Source organism: Adiantum capillus-veneris, chromosome 25, assembly GCF_014529385.1.
Source record: "Adiantum capillus-veneris isolate H3 chromosome 25, ASM1452938v2, whole genome shotgun sequence".
NCBI classification, from domain to species: Eukaryota; Viridiplantae; Streptophyta; class Polypodiopsida; order Polypodiales; family Pteridaceae; genus Adiantum; species Adiantum capillus-veneris.
This window is the reverse complement of record NC_140955.1, coordinates 117490611-117498408: the sequence shown is the minus strand read 5'-3', so window position 1 is coordinate 117498408 and position 7798 is coordinate 117490611.

The window sequence follows — 7798 nt, the reverse complement described above, 5'->3', positions numbered from 1 at the left end:
AACTCACTAGGTCTCTCTTCTATCTTTACACAATAGCGGTCCATTCCATCTTTGTAGATCTTGGCACCTTGCTCATTGTCGTACTGGTATTTTATGAACAATAGCTTCATTGTGGCGGAAGGGTTTGATGATCCTGCTGCCATATTTTCTCTATTGTTCAGGTTCAAGTGTTCCAAGTGTTCGGTGAAAATCTCGTAAGATCTCTCCGAAGAAGTATCAGAAACACTTCCTTCAAAGATCGGCTCTAATGGTTGCACCCAACTTTGATTTACACTTCCCTCGGTTGATATGACACTTGCTTGTTCCCCTTGTTTTGGTTGGTTATTCTGGAGATTCCTGCCCGATCTCAAATTCATCAATTCCCCTAAAGGACTTTAACTTTTCCGTCTCGGCAATTCGTTTTCCCAAGTTTTTGTGGTCAGAATTGATCCAATCTGATTGATACTTGGTCAATTGTTTAATCTTGTCAGTTGGACAACTTCTGTTTCATCAAGTGAGAATTTTGTTGCAGTTATGCTCAAAAAGACATTATACGCGTATGATGTCTTTTTTCACAGATTTGGACTATTTTGGTTATGCTCACTCTCAGTAGCCCCCTTATGCTCTGTCCACTCACAAAATTCAGTTTGAACTCTGATTAAGCAAGTTATGGCTAATTTAAGCTTTTCTTGGCAATTTTCCGCTTTTGACTCGTTTTGGGTCAATCGTTTTGGGTCAATTGTGATCCAAATGGGATGAAACTTGAAATATAACCTCTATACAGCTATTACAATGGATCTGTGTTGGCAAAGTATCAAAATATGTCCAAAATTAGGTCAAAGACATCATACGCGTATGATGTTTTTTTCATCAATTTGGGTCAATACTTGATATTTATGCTTTCTACAGTGTTTGTAACAATTTTGTCAGGTCAGATATCAAAAATAAGCAATGGATGTGCTAAAAGACATTATACGCGTATGATGTCTTTTGTCCCAGATTTTGACTATTTTTGGTTTTAAGCCTTCTCCAATGTTTATAATTGAGTTTCAAGTGTTTTTGTCAGGTTTGAATGTAAAAACAAGATCTGAATCCAAAATTTCCTATTCTTTGCGTTTCTTGGACTCCGACTTGTCTTTTTAGGTTTCTTTGAGTGTTAATGCTCTTGTTTTAAGTTGAAATTAGGGTATAACCCCCCTTTTGAACACTTTGGTAAAGTCAAAATTTTTGTTTTGGTCTCTGTTTGGTCATTTAGACATCATACGCGTATGATGTCTAAAGTTACAGATTTCTAGTTTTTTGGCACAGAATCCTTCCTAAAGCTTTCTCAAGTGCTCAGCAGCTCCCAGATACACAGAAAATTTCTCTGACTTTTGTTTATTGCAAGTTTCACTACTAACTCGACGGTTTAGTGATCTAACATGCAATCAACCATATCAAGCAAATGCTCCAATGATTACTAGCTCTAGATCAGGATCAAATGAAGTCCTACCTAAGCTATTCCTAATCATAAAATGGGTTTGGTAATTGTGATTTTAAAGAGATCCACTATCACTCACGGACTAGCAAATTCTTCTTCTATCAACAACTACTCAACACCAACAAAACAACAAACAAATCTAAGCTAAACTAAAAATACTGTCAACACGGAAGACCCAGGAATACCCCACTTCCTAATATCTCTCGAGATCTTCGGAGTCCACCACTCCTAGATCTTTTCTAACTAAAGTATACAAAGTAGTTTATACGACTCACCTCGTAGGATTAATCTAAGGTCACCTACTTAGGGCTCTCGTCCCCGGCAGCGGCGCCAAATGTTAAGGCGGTTACGCCGCTAGCGGAAGCTAAATAGCGAGAACTCAACCAACAACAGAATTTGTCAGACGAGGACGGAGCTTGACCCGCAGGCGCATGGAAACAACTAGGTGGGTGTCAAATCACCTACTCGACCTTCTAATGACAATCACTACTAAGGAAATCAAATCTAAGTTCTAAAATACGCAAGTGACTGAAATCCGTACTACGAACGAATGCTATACGAAATAGGATCTAGAATCATTGAATCGATCTCAAACTCAAGGGGAAGTCTATTCACTAGGTAATAACAACACCCTAAGGACTTGAACTGCAAAATCAACCTATAATCACTCCGTGCGGTAAACGCGTATGAAGACAGGCCGAAAAATACAGGTGACCGAAACTTGACCCCGATGGTACTAATGCGTAGCTCTACTCGTTGTGGTTCTATAGATATGCTGCACGCTCCATTCCGACACACGAGTTGGAAGAAAACTCACACCGAAGCTCGTAGGAACTTACCACACATAGAAGCCGATAGCGCGCACTCTTGGTATCTGTGCGTAGCTCTCGCCGTTGCTAACACAATGGCGGTGTCGCTTCTCCAATGGCGGCTCCGTAGCTCGCGTAGCAAGTAGATAAGACTCTCTCTCTCTCACTCTCTCTCAGACACAGTCACGGCGCTCAAAAACTCACTTTGATTAATAATCTGAATCCCCTTAGGTTACAAAAACTTTGGCTTATATACCTCAGCCTTGGAGGTGAGAACATCTCTAACTACTTACATCAGCAAGTGAAATTACTTCGGGATTACAAGCTGGAAACTCAATTGAGTCCCGTTACTTAATGAATGGCTCAAATCAAAATTAATGTCGGAAAGACATTTATTACAATCAATGGCTACAAAATGATGAGTGTGAGCAAAAATGTGGGTGTGATCCTCTGCTGGCTCAACAGTCATTGAAGGAGGTGGAAGATTTTTTGAGTACAGGGCAGTGTCCTCAAGGTTTGTCTAAACTGCAGAGGAGGAGGATAGTTCAGAAAGCTCGTAAATTTATGTTAGTAGGTGAAGACCTATTGACCTATGGCAGGGACGGGATGCTGAGAAGAGTGCTCTATCAATAAGAGATTAACTTGGTATTGGAGAAACGTCACGAGGAGAGCGGGCACTAGGGGAAAGTTCAAGTACTATTTTGAGTGTTGAGAGTGGGTTTTTGGTGGCCTTCAGTAGTGAAGGATGTGCACTATTGGTGCAAGACGTGCCAATGAAATGCCAAACTATAGGAGAGAGATGTTTGGTAGCCGAGTCACAGGGAGCCATTGTTGCTCAAGTGGGTTTGGATGCCATCTGTCCACTCCTTAAATCTACAAGTGGTAAGAAGTATGTTATGGTAGCCATCGACTACCTCCCCAGGTGGGTCGAGGGCAAAGCTGTGAAGGAGGTAAATGCACAGACTGTAGCCCACTTTGTTTTTGATAACATTTTTTGCCGTTTTGGAGTGCCATGGGTACTCATTTTTTATAGAGGCCAAGGATTCAGAAGCAAGCTTATGCAGGCATTGGTGGAGAAACTAAAGATTCAGCATCGATTTTCCTTGCCTTATCATCCCCAATGCAATGGTCTTGTGGAGAGTGCCAATGGACAAATCATAAGATGATGAAAAAGTATGTGTATAAGCAAGAGACAGAATGGGAGATCAATCTAGAGAAGTGTCTATGGGTCTACAGGACATCCTACAAAGTGGTGACCAACTTTACTCCATTTGAGTTGGTTTATGGGCTGCCAGTGCATGCACAGTTGGGTGCTTTGAAAGGTATATGGCGCACCAATGCCACTCCACAAGCTATCTTACAAGATAGGATTGTTGGCCTTGAGGCATTACAGATGGATAGAGAAGCAGCAGCAGACTACTATGTGAAGCAGCGAAAAATACCAGTGGCCAAAGTCAATAAGAGTCTACCAAACAAGAAGATAGAGGAAGGAGACCTGGTAATGAAATACGAGAGCTACTTGGACTTCACCTTCTTGAAGGAGTTCAAGAAGAAATGGACGAGTCCGTACAAAGTCCAAAAGGCCTTTTTGAATGGGACCTATCAGTTGGTGAGAGTTAATGGTAAGCTTCTCAAGCATAGGGTAAATGGTGTACGGCTCAAGCAGTACTTTAATAGAGGAGTGGTGCCTGGTGTGAGTCAGATTGTGACCAAGGGGTTGGGCACCCACTTGAATGGACTCAAGAGTATAAGATATACAATTTTGTACATAGTATACATATTGTCCATACGGTTTTGTGCTTTCGATTGTGCCTGGGTGTTTGCAAAGTGTTGCAAGTTTCAAGTTCAATAAGGATACTTTTGGTTGAACATGAATGTTCAACAAGGAGGTGGGCAATGATGGTGCAACCAAAGTCGGTCTGTGCAGGGAAGTTCTCTATGCCAAGCTATGGGTACTAACAATTGTAGCACAAGGGACCAAGGCCAATGTGGAGAACCTGGGTAGGCAAATGATAGTGGAAGTGTATGTCTAACGCGGTTTTTTTGGTCAAAAAGGCCCCAAAATAGTCCAGTTGGGGGTGACAGGTAAAGGTGCCCAAGATGCTGATTTGGTGCTCTAGAATATGGTCTTTGAGATGCTTTGCAAGTTGGTCCAGATGGCTCCTCAAACGGAGTCCCGGTGTGAAAGTTATGATTGTCTGACGATGGAATGATTTTGTAGATCCCCGACAAGCAGGGAAGGTATAGGCAGGTGGCAACAACTGGAATTCATGGATACACGTGTAAAGCTAGAGTTGTGGAGCATGTCAGTCTTTTTGGATTGCCCTTTGGAGCACAGACATGCAAGTCATGGCATGTGGTTGGGGGTCGAGTGTGTGCCAACTTGATTTCCTCAATAGGTGCACCGGAAAGAGGTTTTTCTAGGCTTGCCAAGGCTTTTAAAAATTTGTATGCAACATGGGGAATTGGCTAAATTTGCTTCTTGATGTTTGGAGACATAGGTGCTGAGATACGCCCAGTTTAAGGTTGAAAAATAGTCACGATAGAGGCGAGTCGGGTTGATTTTTCAAATTTATGGCTCGTCACTCGAGGCCGTGAGGCGGTTTGAATGCAACGGAGTTCAAGGGGTGTGGTGATAGTAGGGTGGAACTCCAATTTAGAATGGCCCAAAAGTTGACTAAAAGTGTGTGTATGTGTGAGCACCAATGGCATGCGCAACTGGTACTTGGGGAGTTTTTTTTGAAAATGCAAAAGTTGAATGGTGGGTATTTTTGGGGGGAGAAAGGAAAAGGCAAAGGATAAGCCTTAAGGCTAAGAAAGAAAAATGGCAAAAGGATAAGGTGAAGACCCAAAAGAAAACCCAAAAGAAAGAGTCTTGGCTGGAAAGACTCTTTTTTTTGGAAAGTTTGAAAACAAGAAAAAAGTAATAAGGGGAAGAGAGCAACGATGCGCACGGAGTCGTTTCGCCTTGGGATTTTAAAAGGGGCAAAGAGTATGTAAGAAAAAGTAAGAAGACTTCAGGGTGGAGGGTGTTCTTTTTCTTCTTACGCTCAAGGGTTTTTGGCTCATCGAGGAGGGAAGAAATCTCAAGGAGAGGAAGCTCTCGTGCGTGTGTGGTAGCAAGGAAGCAAAGAAAAAACCTCCACCATCGCAATGGCGCCAACGAAGGCTGTCGATGTTTGGTTCTTTTTTGGGTGCTCGTCGAGGTTGTGCTGACGGAGCCGGTTGTACTAGATTGTCTTGAAGGAAAGTGAAGGAACATTTCTCGCTTCTCGGTGTCAATTCTCCCTTCCTCCCTGCTCTCGTCTTATGCTCTTGTGCAAATTTCCGTGTCGTGTACGTGTGTGTGTACACCTCGAGCAATCAGTGTGTGAATTTGCACACACACACATACACACACACACACACACAGGTGTGTTGTCTGTGCTGAAGGGCAAGGATTGATCATTGTGGCATGGGTGTGTTTGATTGTGGTACTGCTAAGGGTGTGTGTGATTAGGTGATGTGCAGATGGAACTCTACTAGCAAGCAGTGCGTGTTTTGAAGATGTGTTTGACAGGATAGGGGTGTTGTGAGTGCCCTGAGCTATAGGGAGGCCTTTCTTTGTGTGCTAGGCGTGTTCCCCATTCCCCCTCTCCATCGTCATCATTGGGCAAGTACTTCAGTAATTCTAATATATACTTCACTAGTCCATATACATCTTGTGATTTGCTATAGATTGGTGGTTTGTAGGTATGCATTCAGGTGCAACCTATCAATACTTATTCATCCACTCATTTCATGTGAATGGCTGCAGGTTTGTCAAAGTAGGAAACCTCTTCTTGATGGGATAGAGGGTAGCTTGTCCCTAGTCACAAAAGCCCACATAAATGCCATGCCATCCAAAGTGAAGAATGATGCTACTTCCATGAATGTAATTGTAAGTGCAATTGTTTGCATGCAAGAAGGCAATGGAGTGCTTAAAAGCCATGGATAATGCTCCAAATGTTGGTGTTGACATACTCAATAGTGCCCTTGACATATTTCAAGGCCTTGTTGCATAGAAGGTCCTTCTACAATTGCTCCAAATAGCCAATGAGGATGACGCCCTCCATTCTAGAAGCAAAATACCAAGAGAGGTAGGTGTGACTGGCAAGGAGAAATCCCTACTAGTGAAATGATGCTTGCATGTCTAATAGGCACTATATTTCCTCACTATAGACCATATATGTTAAAGAATATGATGTTAAAGAATATGTCCATTGTGCTATGGGCGGCTGGACACTGACTATACTATGTTGTAAATATACTTTGGATAATAGTTAAAAGAGAAGAAGAGAAGGGCAGCACGTTGAATGGCTGCTGCTGCTGCAGGGTAACAATTGTGTGTGTGTCTCGATGTGTGTTGGTGTGTGTGCGTAGTCTTCTTTCCTACCTTCTCCATCACCTGCGCACTCTACAAAGTGGTATCAGAGCTCAGTTTAAGGAGCTACAATCAATACACAGGTTTCCGCAGCTCTGGAAAACAACCAAAAAGAGAGGTTTTTTGGTCATAACTTCCTCACCCGACCTCGGAATACAGTGATCCAGGAGTCTATCTTTATGTTTTTGGGCATTTCGGACGCATTGGCATACTCAAATTTGCCAAAATATACAATTTTCTACAGCAAACAGCCAGCTCACACAAGCATAGGAGATGTCCAGTTTTGCACTCGACGATAGATTTACAGGTTACAGGTAAAGAATTCAACATTTACACAGGTTTTGGAGAGCAACATAGAGCTTTTGCATCATGATATTGTGTTATCAAAGATTATATTTGGTTGTTGTGGGTCCGTTATGGACAGCCGCCTATGTAAGAAAGGTTGTGGGAAGCAGTTGAGGCGGTTATATTGTTAGATTGAGTACTTTGTGGTTATGTATGGATATGCGGTCAATGTATTTTGGAAAACTGCAGTCTTTGTAAGGGTCGAGTGAGGTTTTTTGAAGCCTTTCCTTGGGATCTTTGGTACCTTGGCAAGGTGGATTAGGTACTGGAGCGAACCCCCGACTGGCCCCGCGAAAGACCTCATATGTCATTTACGACTATGGGAAGAAGGTGGATGTATGGATATGTGGTACAGGATAGCGTATGGATTGCATTTGCATACAGATCCATGTGGACATTGTTTTAGAGTATTTATACATAGTATTGAGTCAGTCTGTGGCAAAGTGAGTCAGTGGATTTTCCCTTGGCAGTCAGAGATTTTCTGTTAGTGTTTATGAGAACTTTGGTTGAGATTGTCACTTGAGATATTGTCCAAATACAAACGAAACTCTGCCGAAATTTTGTCAAAATCCTTTGGAAGCAATTGAAAGAGTGAAGATGGCAGAAAGTTCAACTCAAGTCACACAGATTGTTGGAGAGAAGCTGATCAGAGAGAACTACAACATATGGTCTTACAGGATGGAGAACTTTATCATGGGCAAAGGTTTATGGGATTATATCACAGGTAAACAAGAGTGTCCCGAGGTTGGTTTGAAACCAAATAGAGAGAATTTTGAAGCACAT